The sequence below is a fragment of the Passer domesticus genome, unplaced genomic scaffold (assembly GCF_036417665.1).
Source record: "Passer domesticus isolate bPasDom1 unplaced genomic scaffold, bPasDom1.hap1 HAP1_SCAFFOLD_55, whole genome shotgun sequence".
NCBI classification, from domain to species: Eukaryota; Metazoa; Chordata; class Aves; order Passeriformes; family Passeridae; genus Passer; species Passer domesticus.
This window is the reverse complement of record NW_026990163.1, coordinates 954,023-972,373: the sequence shown is the minus strand read 5'-3', so window position 1 is coordinate 972,373 and position 18,351 is coordinate 954,023. Positions and strand designations below refer to the sequence as shown.

Sequence of the window (18,351 nt, the reverse complement as noted above, 5' to 3'; positions counted from 1 at the left end):
TGGGGCCACCGCCCCGTCCAGTGCTGGGTTTGGGGACTTTGCTTTCCCCGCAGGGACCTGGGCCACCATTCTGTGAGCCAGGTCTGGGTTCTCTGGTCTGCCCACCAGGACCAGGGCCACCAAAAGGTCCTAGAGACCCTCTGCTGCTGCTGTTCTTCTTCTTTTGGAAAAAAAAAAAAAAAAAAAAAAAAAAAAGAAGAAAAGTGGAAAGAGCTAGCAGCTCAAAAGCATTGAAAAGCCAAAAATTAGCCTCAGCCCAAGTGGTTCAATGAAGGGCTGTGGCCAGGGCATTCCAGAATTTTCTCTCTGAATTGTTTGATGACTGTCAATGGATTTTTGATGATTCTTGTTGATTGATTCTCTTTAGCAGTTCTTTGTTTCAGAATTCTGCAAGCCTGTTTCAGGACCAAAGGGGACTTCCAGAGATGTCAAAGAAGAACATCTTCAGTCCATGGACTCTGTCCTGAAACTCAGCTGCTTGGACTTGAAACAATGAACTTTGTTTGCATGAGTTTTTGCATTTTCTTATATTTTAGGATTGTTTTAGTGATAGGATAGAATGTGATGTTTGATAAGTGAAGAATTTCCCTGAATGTTCCACAGGTGAAGAATTTCCCTGACCATTCCACATCAGCAGTTGATTGAGATTTTGATTGGCAACAGATGAACCTCAAGAGGTGTTTGTTCTCTCTTCTGCAAGGGCGCAGTAGAAGAGATTGCAAACATTTCTTTTTCTATTTAATTTAATAAATTTTAAAGGGTGAGATGTAGCCATGATATTTTAGGGAAAAGCCTCTGCTGGGATTTTTCCTGTCCTGAGGAGCTGAGAGCCTCAGGAAAGAAATGTAAACAATAACTATCTGCTGCTGTGGAAGGCCACACGTGCATCTTCCATTGGTCCACGTGGATTGTTTTCAATCAGTGACCAATCACAGCCACCTGTGCCAAGGCTGTGAGCAGTCACAGGATTTTTGTTATTCATTCCTATTCTATTCTTGTCTTTGTAGCCTTCTGATCTTCTTCTCTCTGTTCTTTTAGTGTAGTTGTAATGTAGTATTTTAGTATAATATATAACATAATAAATCAGCCTTCTGATGAAAATGGAGTCAAGCCTCGTGTCCTCACACAAGGGGTTCTTGCCGAAGCAAGAGTGCAGGCCCTGGTGTTCTGCTCTTGGCTTGGTGCTGTCAAAGGGGCTGCTTTTGATGGTTTTAGAGGCACTAACCTGGGCAGTGAAATGCGCCTCAGGTACCAACTGCATCTCTGGTGTCTGCAAGTGCCTTTATCTCCCTTCATGCTCCTCAGAACCAAAATCCTGCAAGGACCAAGTGAATCTGAGACTTTGGAAAGGCCCAATCGTGACAGATTTTGGTGAGATTTGAGTCAGGAGATGGAAGCAGCAGCAGAAGGTGCTGTAATCTTTATCCTTGCGCTCTCCTGCATGCTGATGCATGTGTGAAGGAGGCAGGGATTCCATAAAGCACCTTCTGTAGCTCCTGAGGGAAAACCAGTGGCAAGTTCTTTAATTTCTTAGAGTTTCAGGCATGTGTTGTGTGGCTGTGCTGCCCCCCAGGGCCAGGTTCTGCCACTCTCTGCTCCAGCTGGTGCTTCCAAACTGCCCTCTGTGATTTTTATTTGCAAACCAGCTCTCTGACCAGCTTCCACTTTGCTTTAAAAATTCAGCACCACGTTTGTGGCTGAACAGGTCCCAGAGCTGGGGAGGAGGATTTGAGATGCAATTTGCATCACAGAGTTGTTACAACGGGGAAAATGTCACATCCCTCCTGTGCCTGGAGCTGCTAATCTTGTTCTGAACACTGAAAACCTGTTCAGCTGCTCTCATTATACCTCAATTTGATTACTGCTTTGATTTCACACCTCTTTCATGCAGGCTTTTCCTCTCTCCTTAGCTGCAATTGTCAGGCCTGAGGAGAGAAATTTTGTTGAGCCTTGGGACAGTTCCCATATATCCCTGCTCCTAAAGCTGCTTTGAATTATCTTGGGAACCTGAGCATGAGATAAACTGTCAGGACTTTAGTGAGAGGAAAAGTAAGGCACAGAAGCCAAAGTGTAAATGCAGAGTCTGGGGACTCTGTTGTGGGGATCTGGGCCCTGCAAACTCATGTTGTTCTCTGTGAATGGCTGATTCCTTCTGTATCTCCTCCTGAAATTCTGAGCACCAGGGCTGGTGCTGGAACTGCAGCCACACAAACTCCCCACGGAGCTTTGTGGGACCCAGTGGGAATCATTGATTTGCTGCTTTTGATGAAAAGTTGTGACATGAACCTCAGTGTCAGGGAGGTGACAGGTTAATGCTGCTGCTGCCAGACAGTGCCCACACACTGTGTCTGGAGACGGCTCTGGAGAAGATGAAGAAAAACCAGGATTAAATCCCATGTGCTACTGAGCTCTATCAGAAACTGCTTAGAGTGAAGTCTGTGAAGTGACTGGGGAGAGGTGGATGAAAGGGACAGCTCTGAGAAGTGTGTGGTACATCAGGGATGTCCTAATACTGATCTTTGCACGGAGATGAAAAAGCATCAGTTTGCATGGCCTGAATGTCTGGGTCTGGAAATTCTGCATTGCACAAGATGTGCTGAGCTCATCTGGCTCTGAAATATCATCTCTGCACCTTAGCCAGGAACAGCATCAGAGTTCTGAACAGATTCATCAAAACCAGTCATAAGCCAGAAGCAAAAACTTGGCAATACACATCTGTGGCAGGTGAGGAGACCAAAAGCTTCCATTCTTGTTCTTGCAGAATGAATTCAGCAATAAAATAATCCTCTCTCTTGGCATTAAAATACTTTAGTTTCAGCTCTGCCCCAGACTGTCAGTGTCAAGTATTTCTCGTGGTGCTTGGGGGTAGGTTCTCCCCCTGGAGCTCTCTGCAGGTTTGTGCTAATTCAAGATGTTCCCTCAGGTTCAGATGTTTTGCTGCCCGAGCAGAGTGTGCAGAACAGGGATTACAAGCACTGACATTTGCTGTGCTAGAAAGTGCAAGGGACACATTTGTGCCAATGAAGGTCACACCTTGAACTAGGAGGATCAATTCTTGTTGTGCTCAGAGGAGTCTGGGGAGAGAGGGGGTTTCCAAAGGAAATCTTGGTCCATGTAGGGCTGAGGCTCCCTCCAGGCTGGCTCCAGCCCCTCAGGGTGCCCAGGAGCAGGGCTTGCCCACAGCCCAGTGCTCCCTCCTTAGCCCTGGGGATACCCAGGGAAGAGCCATGGCTGAGGCTCTGCAGGAGCACACAGGCTCAGCCCTGCCCCAACATGGGATCCATGGGCCAGGGCACACTGGGCTTTGCCCCTACAGCTCCCAAGTGTGTCCAGAGAAACTGCAAGGAGAGGCTCACCTCTGTCAGTGGGACCCCTCTGTGCACAGAGACACCCACTCCTGGGGAGGCTGTGCCAGGGACCTCCAGCCCTGGGAACCTGGAGCAAGTGGAAAGCACAACTTTGCAAAATGCTGCCTGTGCCTGAAGCAAATGCAAGGAGAACTGGGGTGTGAAAAGTAAAATTTGTTTATTACAGAAGAACAGCAGCAAAAATACAGAACATATTTACATTGTAAGAATATTTGTAACAACAACAATCGATAGAACATATATAAAGAAAAACCTACCTAGCAAAACTATGGGAAACGTATTTACAGAAGTCAAAAATAGCCCTACAATCTACATACTAAAGAACAACAACAAAGTGTAGAACATATATACACAAGGGTGGTGTCTCTGTCCATGATGTCCATCGCACCTGGAAGAAAAGCAAATGCCACGGTCACTCCAGTCAGGCACAGAGGGCTCTTGCATGTGCCCCCAGGCTGGCACATGCTGGCCCAGCAGCAGGACTCTGCTACCAGAACTGAGCCTGGCTGGGTCTGGCATGGAGCTTGTGTGGAGCAAAGCAGGCACAGGACAGGCTGTGGATGGCCACCAGAATGCAGTGCCCTGGGTACAATGTCCCTGAGCAGGGAGCACCCAGCCCAGCCCCAGCCTGGCAGCAGGAGACCCACTCTGCCTGTCCTGCTGCTGGCATTGGTCTTCATGCCAAGATCAGGGCCTCTTCCTCACCTTTTTAATCAATATCCATGTCCTCAATGGACTCTTCCATATCCACATCCATCTCTTCTTCCTCATCAACATACACGTCCATCTCTTCTTCCTCCTCCACATCCACATCCATCTCTTCCTCTCCAGGGTCTTCTCCGTCTATTTCCATCTCCTCCTCCGTATCAATCTTTGCATCTACCTCCATCTCCTCCTCTCTGTCTGGGACAGCCTGCAGAGGCAGCAAAACCTCAGAGTCCCTGTCCCACTCCATCCCCACAGAGCTCCAGCCCACCCGGGCAGGTGTGGGGTGTCCACCTCCATGGAATGGCACCATACCATCCTCAGGAGAAATGGGAGCATCCTGCAGGGCTGGATGATGAAATCCAGACACTAAGGATCTTTCAGGACTGAAAGGGTTATCAGGGGACAGGTGAAGAGCAGAGTGGGCAGAAGCAGGGTGAAGAGCATGCGAACACAGCGGCCAAGGGTTGTGTTGTGCCCTTTGCTGGGTGCTGGACGTTCCAGCTGGAGCCTGGGCTGTGACATCACAGTTCCCAGGCTCCATCTGAACTGGACACTGGAGACCATGGAATGATGGAGTCCCTGCACGGTTGGGCTTGGAAAGGAGCCTGAAGAACAACATCTTGTTCCCAGCTGAGCAGTCTTCCCCCAGAGCGTGCTGCTGAGAGCCCTGTTCCCAAGGATGGGGCATGCACAGCCTCTGTGCACAGCCTGGGCCAGTGCCCCACCACCCCCAGTGGAAAAGAGCAGCTTCCTTAGATGCAGCTTCCATCAACCTGCTGCAGTTGAAAGGCATCCCCCCTTGTCCTGTCACCACAGGCCCTGCTGAACACTCTGTCCCCTTCTTTCCTGCAGGACCCTTCCAGTCCTGCACAGCCACAGTGAGGCCGCCCAGTGTCTCCTCTGTCCAGGCTGAGCGTCCCCAGCCCCACTTGCCCAGCACTCAGTCACATCAGGGCCAGTCAAGGCTGCAGGGTAGCAAATAGCATCAGAAACTGAGAGATGCAAGCTTTAGACCCAGGCTTGCCTCTAAATGTTCAAAATTAATAACAGCGGAGAGGAAGATGTTGGGACACTAGTTCTGTTCTAACTGGTGATTTCTTTTTCTTCTTTTCTGTCATGCTGTCCCAGGTTTTTCTGTTTGAAAGGAAGCTTGGCACAATGTCCATTGTCTTCTCCATTTGTGAAACAACAAGCAGAGTCTGGGCAGGCTGATATGCAGAGCAAACCTGAAAATATACTAGTGATCCTGAGCCTGGTGGATGCAGCTAAACCCAGCCAAAAGCAATTTCTGGAAAGCTGATCCTGGTTTACATTATCTTGAGTTTGGCTTTGCCAACTTCACCAGTCATTTATAAAAAAGCAAACAAAAAACTCAAACCAAATCAGACAAAAACCCAAACAAACAAACAAACAAACAAACAAACAAACCCATGCAGCAAACCAATCCAACAACTAGATAAAAAACACCAAATAAAACCAAAGGAAATGAGGACTTAGTATTAGTTGTGAGGATAGCACAGCAGGCAAATGGCTGCTTGCCACAGGATCACCATCAAAAGCCACATAGAACAGCTGCTCCAAAATATACCCAAGAGGAGAAAAAGAAAAAGTGATGCATGGCAACTTTGGGGGCAGCTCCACATTCAGGTGGATCCAGCATTCCCCACCCTCCAGGCTGCTGTTTGCTCCTGATGAAAGCCTTTTCCAGGACTGTGGCCCCTCTCAGTGCAGTGTCAGTCACTGCCAGAGCTCTCAGCTGAGCCACTGGCATTTCCAGAGTGACATCCAGCCACAATCCTGCTGCCTGCTGAGCACCTGTGGAAGATCCTGAGCATCTTCATGCCTAGCAGCACAAAACAGCTCAGGATTTCTCTGAACTGCTTTTCAGGGGAGGTTTCCATCTCCCCATGAGATCTGTTCATCCCTCAACATTTATGACTTGATGTACAATGATGCATTTGGGTTCCTTCCTTCCTCCTGTGTGCCAGTGAGATACCATCCATGTGAATGGAGGATGTTGTGTGCACGGCAATGTATTCCTGGCTTGCCATTTTGCTTCACTGTCACTCAGCTGAACATGGTCCTTATCTAAGAAGGACTTAGAACTTGCAACAAGTGATAAATTAACCTTCTCCACTCTCCTTAGCATGGGTGTGATGAGTGTTAAGGAAAGAAGTGAGCGCTTGCCAGGATGGGAGCTTGTTCTTTGCCAGGGAGGAGGGAGAAAATCTTGCTTGGAGTAAATAAAGCAACTCTGCATCCCCAGGAAGAGAAGCAATTAAATGTGTGAGTGCTGCATGGGATGATTTGCACAAGGATTGTCTACTAAGGAGGAATGTTCCCAATAAACCATGCTTCTCCTGACCTTTATTTTTCTGGGTTTCCACCACATGATAGAAGAGGCTCTCAAGGAAAAAAAGCAAAACACCTTGTGGGGAGACGTTTTTTCCTTTCTTCAGACTTCCTCTTTCTTTTATTCCCTCCAGAGCTCTCACTTCATTTCTGCTGTTGTTTGGAGCACGTGCTTCCCTCTTTCCTAATCCCCTGGGCTTCTTTTGGCTCTGGGTGTCTTGGACACCTTTAATTGTGCATTTTTTTCCCCTTCATCTACTTCTGACCTCCAGCCCTGGGAACCTGGAGCAAGTGGAAACTACAACTTTGCAAAATGCTGCCTGTGCCTGAAGCAAATGCAAGGAGAACTGGGGTGTGAAAAATAAAATTTGTTTATTACAGAAGAACAGCAGCAAAAATACAGAACATATTTACATTGTAAGAATATTTGTAACAACAACAATCGATAGAACATATATAAAGAAAAACCTACCTAGCAAAACTATGGGAAACGTATTTACAGAAGTCAAAAATAGCCCTACAATCTATATTCTAAAGAACAACAACAAAGTGTAGAACATATATACACAAGGGTGGTGTCTCTGTCTGTGCTGTCCATCACACCTGGAAGAAAAGCAAATGCCACGGTCACTCCAGTCAGGCACAGAGGGCTCTTGCATGTGCCCCCAGGCTGGCACATGCTGGCCCAGCAGCAGGACTCTGCTACCAGAACTGAGCCTGGCTGGGTCTGGCATGGAGCTTGTGTGGAGCAAAGCAGGCACAGGACAGGCTGTGGATGGCCACCAGAATGCAGTGCCCTGGGTACAATGTCCCTGAGCAGGGAGCACCCAGCCCAGCCCCAGCCTGGCAGCAGGAGACCCACTCTGCCTGTCCTGCTGCTGGCATTGGTCTTCATGCCAAGATCAGGGCCTCTTCCTCACCTTTTTAATCAATGTCCATGTCCTCAATGGACTCTTCCATATCCACTTCCATCTCCTCTTCCACCTTCACCTCCACCTCCATCTCCTCCTCCCCAGTGTCTTCTCCCTCCGTCTCCATGTCCTCCTCTCTATCAATCTCTATATCCACCTCCATCTCCTCTTCTCCATCTGGGACAGCCTGCAGAGGCAGCAAAACCTCAGAGTGGGGTCCCTGTCCCACTCCATCCCCACAGAACTCGAGCCCACCCGGGCAGGTGGGGGGTGTCCACCTCCATGAAATGGCACCATACCATCCTCAGGAGAAATGGGAGCATCCTGCAGGGCTGGATGATGAAATCCGGGCACTCAGGAGCTGTCAGGAATGATCGGGGTATCGGGGGCATAAGAAGAGTGAAAGGCGAGGGCAGGAGCAAGGTGCAGAGCGTGTCAACACAGCGGCCAAGGGTTGTGTTGTGCCCTTTGCTGGGTGCTGGACGTTCCAGCTGGAGCCTGGGCTGTGACATCACAGTTCCCAGGCTCCATCTGAACTGGACACTGGAGACCATGGAATGATGGAGTCCCTGCACGGTTGGGCTTGGAAAGGAGCCTGAAGAACAACATCTTGTTCCCAGCTGAGCAGTCTTCCCCCAGAGCGTGCTGCTGAGAGCCCTGTTCCCAAGGATGGGGCATGCACAGCCTCTGTGCACAGCCTGGGCCAGTGCCCCACCACCCCCAGTGGAAAAGAGCAGCTTCCTTAGATGCAGCTTCCATCAACCTGCTGCAGTTGAAAGGCATCCCCCCTTGTCCTGTCACCACAGGCCCTGCTGAACACTCTGTCCCCTTCTTTCCTGCAGGACCCTTCCAGTCCTGCACAGCCACAGTGAGGCCGCCCAGTGTCTCCTCTGTCCAGGCTGAGCGTCCCCAGCCCCACTTGCCCAGCACTCAGTCACATCAGGGCCAGTCAAGGCTGCAGGGTAGCAAATAGCATCAGAAACTGAGAGATGCAAGCTTTAGACCCAGGCTTGCCTCTAAATGTTCAAAATTAATAACAGCGGAGAGGAAGATGTTGGGACACTAGTTCTGTTCTAACTGGTGATTTCTTTTTCTTCTTTTCTGTCATGCTGTCCCAGGTTTTTCTGTTTGAAAGGAAGCTTGGCACAATGTCCATTGTCTTCTCCATTTGTGAAACAACAAGCAGAGTCTGGGCAGGCTGATATGCAGAGCAAACCTGAAAATATACTAGTGATCCTGAGCCTGGTGGATGCAGCTAAACCCAGCCAAAAGCAATTTCTGGAAAGCTGATCCTGGTTTACATTATCTTGAGTTTGGCTTTGCCAACTTCACCAGTCATTTATAAAAAAGCAAACAAAAAACTCAAACCAAATCAGACAAAAACCCAAACAAACAAACAAACAAACAAACAAACAAACCCATGCAGCAAACCAATCCAACAACTAGATAAAAAACACCAAATAAAACCAAAGGAAATGAGGACTTAGTATTAGTTGTGAGGATAGCACAGCAGGCAAATGGCTGCTTGCCACAGGATCACCATCAAAAGCCACATAGAACAGCTGCTCCAAAATATACCCAAGAGGAGAAAAAGAAAAAGTGATGCATGGCAACTTTGGGGGCAGCTCCACATTCAGGTGGATCCAGCATTCCCCACCCTCCAGGCTGCTGTTTGCTCCTGATGAAAGCCTTTTCCAGGACTGTGGCCCCTCTCAGTGCAGTGTCAGTCACTGCCAGAGCTCTCAGCTGAGCCACTGGCATTTCCAGAGTGACATCCAGCCACAATCCTGCTGCCTGCTGAGCACCTGTGGAAGATCCTGAGCATCTTCATGCCTAGCAGCACAAAACAGCTCAGGATTTCTCTGAACTGCTTTTCAGGGGAGGTTTCCATCTCCCCATGAGATCTGTTCATCCCTCAACATTTATGACTTGATGTACAATGATGCATTTGGGTTCCTTCCTTCCTCCTGTGTGCCAGTGAGATACCATCCATGTGAATGGAGGATGTTGTGTGCACGGCAATGTATTCCTGGCTTGCCATTTTGCTTCACTGTCACTCAGCTGAACATGGTCCTTATCTAAGAAGGACTTAGAACTTGCAACAAGTGATAAATTAACCTTCTCCACTCTCCTTAGCATGGGTGTGATGAGTGTTAAGGAAAGAAGTGAGCGCTTGCCAGGATGGGAGCTTGTTCTTTGCCAGGGAGGAGGGAGAAAATCTTGCTTGGAGTAAATAAAGCAACTCTGCATCCCCAGGAAGAGAAGCAATTAAATGTGTGAGTGCTGCATGGGATGATTTGCACAAGGATTGTCTACTAAGGAGGAATGTTCCCAATAAACCATGCTTCTCCTGACCTTTATTTTTCTGGGTTTCCACCACATGATAGAAGAGGCTCTCAAGGAAAAAAAGCAAAACACCTTGTGGGGAGACGTTTTTTCCTTTCTTCAGACTTCCTCTTTCTTTTATTCCCTCCAGAGCTCTCACTTCATTTCTGCTGTTGTTTGGAGCACGTGCTTCCCTCTTTCCTAATCCCCTGGGCTTCTTTTGGCTCTGGGTGTCTTGGACACCTTTAATTGTGCATTTTTTTCCCCTTCATCTACTTCTGACCTCCAGCCCTGGGAACCTGGAGCAAGTGGAAACTACAACTTTGCAAAATGCTGCCTGTGCCTGAAGCAAATGCAAGGAGAACTGGGGTGTGAAAAATAAAATTTGTTTATTACAGAAGAACAGCAGCAAAAATACAGAACATATTTACATTGTAAGAATATTTGTAACAACAACAATCGATAGAACATATATAAAGAAAAACCTACCTAGCAAAACTATGGGAAACGTATTTACAGAAGTCAAAAATAGCCCTACAATCTATATTCTAAAGAACAACAACAAAGTGTAGAACATATATACACAAGGGTGGTGTCTCTGTCTGTGCTGTCCATCACACCTGGAAGAAAAGCAAATGCCACGGTCACTCCAGTCAGGCACAGAGGGCTCTTGCATGTGCCCCCAGGCTGGCACATGCTGGCCCAGCAGCAGGACTCTGCTACCAGAACTGAGCCTGGCTGGGTCTGGCATGGAGCTTGTGTGGAGCAAAGCAGGCACAGGACAGGCTGTGGATGGCCACCAGAATGCAGTGCCCTGGGTACAATGTCCCTGAGCAGGGAGCACCCAGCCCAGCCCCAGCCTGGCAGCAGGAGACCCACTCTGCCTGTCCTGCTGCTGGCATTGGTCTTCATGCCAAGATCAGGGCCTCTTCCTCACCTTTTTAATCAATGTCCATGTCCTCAATGGACTCTTCCATATCCACTTCCATCTCCTCTTCCACCTTCACCTCCACCTCCATCTCCTCCTCCCCAGTGTCTTCTCCCTCCGTCTCCATGTCCTCCTCTCTATCAATCTCTATATCCACCTCCATCTCCTCTTCTCCATCTGGGACAGCCTGCAGAGGCAGCAAAACCTCAGAGTGGGGTCCCTGTCCCACTCCATCCCCACAGAACTCGAGCCCACCCGGGCAGGTGGGGGGTGTCCACCTCCATGAAATGGCACCATACCATCCTCAGGAGAAATGGGAGCATCCTGCAGGGCTGGATGATGAAATCCGGGCACTCAGGAGCTGTCAGGAATGATCGGGGTATCGGGGGCATAAGAAGAGTGAAAGGCGAGGGCAGGAGCAAGGTGCAGAGCGTGTCAACACAGCGGCCAAGGGTTGTGTTGTGCCCTTTGCTGGGTGCTGGACGTTCCAGCTGGAGCCTGGGCTGTGACATCACAGTTCCCAGGCTCCATCTGAACTGGACACTGGAGACCATGGAATGATGGAGTCCCTGCACGGTTGGGCTTGGAAAGGAGCCTGAAGAACAACATCTTGTTCCCAGCTGAGCAGTCTTCCCCCAGAGCGTGCTGCTGAGAGCCCTGTTCCCAAGGATGGGGCATGCACAGCCTCTGTGCACAGCCTGGGCCAGTGCCCCACCACCCCCAGTGGAAAAGAGCAGCTTCCTTAGATGCAGCTTCCATCAACCTGCTGCAGTTGAAAGCCAATCCCCACTCGTCCTGTCAGCACAGGCCCTGCTGAACACTCTGTCCCCTTCTTTCCTGCAGGACCCTTCCAGTCCTGCACAGCCACAGTGAGGCCGCCCAGTGTCTCCTCTGTCCAGGCTGAGCGTCCCCAGCCCCACTTGCCCAGCACTCAGTCACATCAGGGCCAGTCAAGGCTGCAGGGTAGCAAATAGCATCAGAAACTGAGAGATGCAAGCTTTAGACCCAGGCTTGCCTCTAAATGTACAAAATTAATAACAGTGGAGAGGAAGATGTTGGGACACTGGTTCTGTTCTAACTGGTGATTTATTTGCTTTTTCTTCTTTTCTGTCATGCTGACCCTGGATTCTCTGTTTGAAACGAAGCCTGGCACAATGTCCATTGTCTTCTCCATTTGTGAAACAACAAGCAGAGTCTGGGCAGGCTAATGATGCAGAGCAAAACCTGAAAATATACTAGTGATCCTGAGCCTGGGGGATGCAGCTAAACCCTGCCCAAAGTAATTTCTGGAGAGACGAGCCTGGTTTACATTTTGTTGAGTGTGGCTATGCCAACTTCCCCAGTCATTTCTAAAGAAGCAAACAAAAACTCAAACCAAAACAGACAAAAACCCAAACAAAGAAACACACAAACAAGCCCACGCAAACCAATCCAACAACTAGATAAAAAACCCCAAATAAAACCAAAGGAAATGAGGAGTTAGTATTAGTGGTGAGAACAGCACAGCAGGCAAATGGCTGCTTGCCACAGGATCACCATCAAAAGCCACATAGAACAGCTGCTCCAAAATATACCCAACAGGAGAAAAAGAAAAAGTGATGCATGGCAACATTGGGGGCAGCTCCACATTCAGGTGAAGGATGAGCATGCAGTAGTACAGATCCAGCATTCCCCACCCTCCAGGCTGCTGTTTGCTCCTGATGAAAGCCTTTTCCAGGACTGTGGCCCCTCTCAGTGCAGTGTCAGTCACTGCCAGAGCTCTCAGCTGAGCCACTGGCATTTCCAGAGTGACATCCAGCCACAATCCTGCTGCCTGCTGAGCACCTGTGGAAGACCCTGAGCATCTTCATGCCTAGCAGCACAAAACAGCTCAGGATTTCTCTGAACTGGTTTTCAGGAGAGGTTTCCATAACCCTGTGAGATCTGTTCATCCCTCAACATGTATGACTTGATGTACAATAATGCATTTGGGTTCCTTCCTTCCTCCTGTGTGCCAGTGAGAAACCATCCATGTGAATGGAGGATGTTGTGTGCACGGCAATGTATTCCTGGCTTGCCATTTTGCTTCACTGTCACTCAGCTGAACATGGTCCTTAAGAAGGACTTTGAAGAAATGGGTAGGAATTTTGGCTCTGAGAGGAGCAGAAAGCATATTTTCTAGACCACATTGCCAGCAGATGCCGTTTCCCTGGCAGAACAGTGATTGCCACTCATCTTCCTGGGAAGAATATCAAGACACATTCAGAGATCTCAGGTTCAGCTGGCCTTTGGCTTTGTCTACCTCATTTCACACATCCACTTTCAAGGGCCATTAGAAGAGGCACATGTTTGCCTTGCTACCCAGAAGTGCTGTAGTTATTCCCAGGAAAAAAAAAAAACAAAAAAACCAAAAATTTGCTGTCCTGTGGTGTGGTAGAAATCCCATCACCGTTGTGACTCTGTGAGTAAAGACAACCGGTGCTTTTGGGGGCTGTAACAGCTGAGGGTGTGGCAGAGCAGGTTTGATATTCTTTTTAGACTCCTGAAAATATTGTTCCCAAAACAATCTTTCTCTCCTGTCTTCTGTCATCAACTGTGGAACAGAGGAAAAGGAAGGGATCAGAGGTTTGTTTAAATTTGCACTTATTTTTAAGTCTCCAAATAGTGTCAGCTCGATGCGTGATATTTTAGAAATTGGATGAGTAGCAGCTATTTCATCCCAGCGAGAGGTGGGATTGAAGACTTCCAACAACAGAAACACTGGATGTGCAAGAGCTCAGTTTTCCACCCCTCACACAAGTAACTTGCTGTACTATTTTCAGCATCCTCAGACAGATCAATTAAAATACTGCTCCAAACAACAACAGAATGAAAATGTTCCACAAAATGGGAAAAAGGAAGAAAAGTGGGCCGCAGCCCTTTCTGAAGAGCTCGTGTTGATTTTGCCAAGTCAGATGCAAACAAGGTTTGCCATATTTCTTTCCTAGAAAAATGCAGCTATTGAATAGAAATCTATCTCTGAGGCTGCTAAGTTTGCTTGCGATTTTAGACCTGGGAGGAGCAAAACAGGTTCCAGAGAAGCTGTGGTTGTGTTGGCCTTGGAAGTGTTCAGGGCCAGGTTGGATGGGGCTTGGAGCAACCTTATTAGTGGAAGGTGTCCTGAGTCTGGTGAGTCCCTGAAAAGAAACTTTTGGTTTTCCTGAAATGCTGCCTTTGTAAGGGGAGGTCACATCTACCCCACGTAATTTGAAATGCCCTGAGCAGAACCCAACTGTTTTTTCTCACAGGTGAGGAGGGATTTTCACTTGTATTTTATGGGGGATTTTGACAGGGCAGAGCAAGAGCAGCTGAATGTGTTTGACAGGCAAAGAGGGCCAGTGTGGCAGCAGCTTAATTCCATGGAGCTTTTCCTTCTAAGATCCTGTACAACCTGAGGCACTCTGGGGCTCTTGAACCTGGCAGCTGGGCAAGTTAATCATTGGAACAAGTGATAAATTAACCTGCTCCACTGTCTTGAGCATGGGTGTGATGAGCCTTAAGTAAACCTGTGAGCACTTGTCAGGATGGGAGCTTGTTCTTTGCCAGGGAGGAGGGAGAAAATATTGCTTGGAGTAAATAAAGCAACTCTGCTTCCCCAGGAAGATGAAAAGAAGCAATTAAACATTTGAATGCTGCATGGAATAATTTGCACAAGGCTATATCTTGTCTTCTATGCAGGAATGTTCCCAATAAACCAGGCTTCTCCTGACCATTATTTTTCTGGGTTTCCACCACATGATACAAGAGACTCTCAATAGACCCCTGTCTCCCCACCCCCAGCGCCGCGGCCTCCCCCAGAGGATGTTCCACGAGATCGACCCCAGAGCCTGACACAGGGACAGGGGGCCGAGGCCCTGGGGGGTGGGACAGGGGGACAGGGACTCCCCGGAAGCGTCCCTGTGTCCCCCAGGGCCAGAGCCTGGGCCAGGGCTCCTTCACCCTGTTACAAACGAGGGCTTGAAAGCACTGAAAAAATCCCAGGAAAGATATCAGCAAAAAACATATTTAATATTAAGTGACAGCACCACAAAAATTCCTTGGCAAGAGTCACTCTGCTCCTGACTGGACACTTCAGGCACACCGAGGAAACAATCCAACAACAAAACCAAACCAAACCAAACCCAGGCAATCAAACCAGAAATGAGTAACAAATCCTATGGAAAAGGTGGTTTTCAATCCTGTGGAAAAGAACTGTCCCTCTTGGCCAGGTGATCATTGCCAAAATTGAAGTTTCACCTCAAACATTCCCTGTTGTGATAGGCTGGAGGAGATTGTTGGCTGGAAACATCTTGTGTGTGGGGAAGGAAGAAGCAGGTCCACCTTGTCCTGCCCTGAAACCCCAGCGCTGCCCTGCCCTGGAACCCCAATTCCCCCAGAGCCTCTATCCCAGCCCAGCAGTGGCTGCCAGTCCCTGGCACAGCACAGGCAATGCTCCACAGCCACCTCTGGAGCCCCAGCCCAGCTCCTGAGTGACCAAATGAGCCCAAGTCCCACCTGGGGGAAGGGCCCAGGAAGACCAAGGGGTATTGAAGGCTGTCCACAAGGCAAGCACACATGTTGACCCTGCAGCCTCTTGGAATTTCTGTCTGAACGCTGCTGGAATCCAGGAGTTGGTATCTCTGTGTGTGCTTCTTAAATCTTATTTTTCTCTCTTTCTATGTCTACTTCTATTTCTCTCCTCTGGCGAATTTTGATGAACTTAAATTTTATCAGGCTTAGAGTTTGTCAAGTGGAATGGCCAAGTTAATGCTTCAGAAAAGTTTTTTTGTTGATTGAATGTCATATTAAACCTTTTGCCATAGTTTCTCTGATTTTCTAGAGTTGCCAATAAAAGCTGCTTTGAGCTCCTCAAAATCTCTTGTACTGGTATTTCTCCAGTGCCTCCAACTCAGAGGACACAAACAATTGTAATTCCTTTTAAATGTCTCCTTGAGACAGTTGTTTGGGGGATGGGAGTCAGGGCTTGTCTGTCCTGCTTGGCACAGCCCAGGCAGGGCTTTCCCAGCCACATTCCACACTCCATTTCCCGGCTGGAGCCGCTGGTGCCTCTGAGTTCTGCTGGCCCAGCCCCAGGGACGCTCTCCTTGTCTGCCCATTCCCCCAAGGTCTCTGGGCAGGGATGGCCTCAGTGGGGGCTGCTGACATCCTCAGCAACTTGGAGGCTGCTGCTGGATTTCACTGCTCCAGAGGCTTGTTCAGCCTGCAGCTCTTCAGTGCAGGAATTCAGTGTCCCAGGGCTCATTGACATTCAGAGCACATTAACAAGCCAAGCCTTTGGGAATAATTTGATTTTAGCTTTCAAATCTTGTGTGGTTAATTCAACACATTTCATAAGTGTACTCAAAGTGAATGTATAATTGAATGAATATTTACAAAGAGAGTGAGAAAACATTTTTTAGGTCCTAATTAGTTGGTTTTTTTTTCCTGATCATAAATGGATATGTGCAATCTCCAATTGGCACTGAATCCAAGTACCTCCTCATGCAGTTTGAATAGATATGAATAGATATAGCCAACACCCTTCATGGCTGACAATCAATCAGACTCTGTCCCTACCCCCACCCCACCATTTCCCCCATCCAAGCCCTGGCACTCAGAGCAGCCTTGTGCAAATCTCAGCTCCCTCCAGCCCAGGCTGCACCTGCAGCTTTCAGCTCCTTGGCTCCAACTCCCACCTGCTTTCCTTGGAGAAGGAGCTGCTTGAGACACCGAGGGATGTTCATTTATTGTCAGCCAACAAAGCCAAGAGAAGGCACAGCTCCATCAAATGCAAAAGTCATTCTTCTCCCTGGCTCTGCCCTGGCCCTGATCCCCACAGCCTGTCCTGTTTCCTTCATCCCTCCTTTGCCAGGGACTTTCTGGGACAAAGGAGCTCTGCTTTGGCTATGGAGGGAGATCCAAGTGCAGCCACTGGAGTGGGAACCACAACTCATCAGGTTTGTGCCCTTTGAGAGACCAGGAACTAGTGAGACTCAGAGGCACAGAAGGGTTTCTCTTCATGGCCAATATAAAAAATGTGAACATGATAAAATTTAAGAAATATCAAACCCCTTCCCTCAGCTCATTGAGACATCCCAGCAACATCTGACATGTCCACCATCCACAAGGGATTGCCATACAGGAAGGATTTTAGACAGAGACTTAAGAAGAGGTGATAGGAAAGATAAAACTACAACTAAGATGCTGACTAGAGAGGTATTTAAACTTCAGAGAAATTGGGCAAGTCCCTGAAGCTCAAAGCATGAAGCCTGGGATGCACATTGCAATGACCTGAGAACAGCTGCAGGAAATAATCTGGGAGCAAGGGGAAGAACATAGATCCAGCTGCCCTAATGAAGAGATGTCCTTAGACACGGCCATTTGAACAGGAGAGCTGCAAAGGACGGAGTCATGAAATATTAGAGTGAATATTGGTGGCTCATGTAGAGGGGAAGATCAGAATTTCTTCTCCTGCCATCAGTTGAAGAATCCAGTAGATCCAGGAAATTCCTGCTCCTGGTGGGAATACTTTGCCATTTCTTCAAAGCACTCAAGTGACCCAGATAATAAAGATTCACTTGTTTATTATGAAACTAACAAGTGTTAAAACCTGTGCCCCTTTCCAGGCAGACATCAGCTGTGTGCCCATGAACACGCAGTGCCACTTGTGCCCTGAGGTGCCCAGCTGGGATTGGATCTCTCTGAGAGCACCTGAGGGAGAGCAGAGCACCTTGCAAGCTGCAGGTCCCTGCCAGCCCCACAGGGCTCCTGTCCCATCAACATCTGCTCTGCTCCACTCTGAAACAGGGCCCAGCATGGTGCCGGGATCATCAGAGAGCTGAGGGGTGTGCTGGAATTCAATGCCCTCCCCATCCCGCAGCAGCCCTGCATTTCCCTGCTCCAGCCTTGGTCTCCAGCACAGCCATGGAGGCTCTTTGGGCTCCTGACTGTTCCTGCAGCCCCCAAGGGCAGCTGAGCTCTGCCTTTGGCACAGTCAGCCCTGGCCAGCGCAGGCCATGCTCAGCAATTGCTTGTGTGTGCCTGGCCTTGCTGTCAGCCCCGGCAGCGGCTGCGTGGCCCCTTGGTGGCCCTGTGCTGGCCCAGCCATGGTGGCCCAGCCCCTGTGCAGGCCCAGCCCAGGCCAGGAGCATTGCGGCTGGGAACGGCCCCTGTGCCATGGTGCCCACAGCAGCCTTGGGGCTCTGTGCCCCATGGCCTCCCTGCGGGGCAGCCTCTGCCAGCTCCTGCACAGCCCCTGGCACCTGTGGGCCTGCACAGACAGCCCTGCCCCGGGCTCTGCCGGCCTCTGGGCCAGCAGAGAGGCCGGCCAGGGCTGGCCATGGCCGGGAACAGGCCCTGAGCCCTGCAGGAGGATGGAGCTGGGCCACAGCCAAACTCAGCCCAGGGCAAAGCTGGGCTCAGCAGCCAGGGCTGCCAAGGGCTGGGCACAGAGGCTGGCCATGACAAATGTCCTGGGCCCCCTCCCTGCTCTGTCCATGCCCCCAAGGGCACGGAGCAGCCTCCTCTCTGGGGCACTTGCCTCTTTTCAATGCCTGGCACAGGCACTGGCCCTGCCCCACAAGGCCTGGGCTGAGTCCTGCCCCTGCACGCTCAGCCAGGCTGAGATGGACACTGATGGTTTCTGGGGCAGGCTCTCTGAGCCCAGCCCAGCTCCCTGCAAGCTCTGCCAGCTGCCCTGAGCTCTGGGCAGAACCAAGAGCCTCTCCCCAGCCCAGCCCAGCCGGCTCTGGCCCCACAGCTC

At 49.5% G+C, this 18,351-nt stretch overlaps 3 long non-coding RNA genes across 3 annotated transcripts; all 3 read right to left on the bottom strand.

Annotated features, from left to right (window-relative positions):
- Positions 1-3,506: 3,506 nt before the first annotated feature.
- On the bottom strand, positions 3,507-4,628 carry LOC135292880 (uncharacterized). Its single transcript, XR_010355045.1, has 3 exons — positions 4,389-4,628; positions 4,074-4,281; positions 3,507-3,756 (listed from the first exon to the last, which is right to left on the bottom strand). It is a non-coding gene; the product is annotated as an uncharacterized LOC135292880 (long non-coding RNA).
- A 1,172-nt stretch (positions 4,629-5,800) lies between these two features.
- LOC135292881 (uncharacterized) lies at positions 5,801-7,749 on the bottom strand. Its single transcript, XR_010355046.1, has 3 exons — positions 7,639-7,749; positions 7,349-7,526; positions 5,801-7,031 (listed from the first exon to the last, which is right to left on the bottom strand). It is a non-coding gene; the product is annotated as an uncharacterized LOC135292881 (long non-coding RNA).
- A 1,304-nt stretch (positions 7,750-9,053) lies between these two features.
- On the bottom strand, positions 9,054-11,002 carry LOC135292889 (uncharacterized). Its single transcript, XR_010355052.1, has 3 exons — positions 10,892-11,002; positions 10,602-10,779; positions 9,054-10,284 (listed from the first exon to the last, which is right to left on the bottom strand). It is a non-coding gene; the product is annotated as an uncharacterized LOC135292889 (long non-coding RNA).
- Between the last annotated feature and the right edge of the window lie 7,349 nt (positions 11,003-18,351).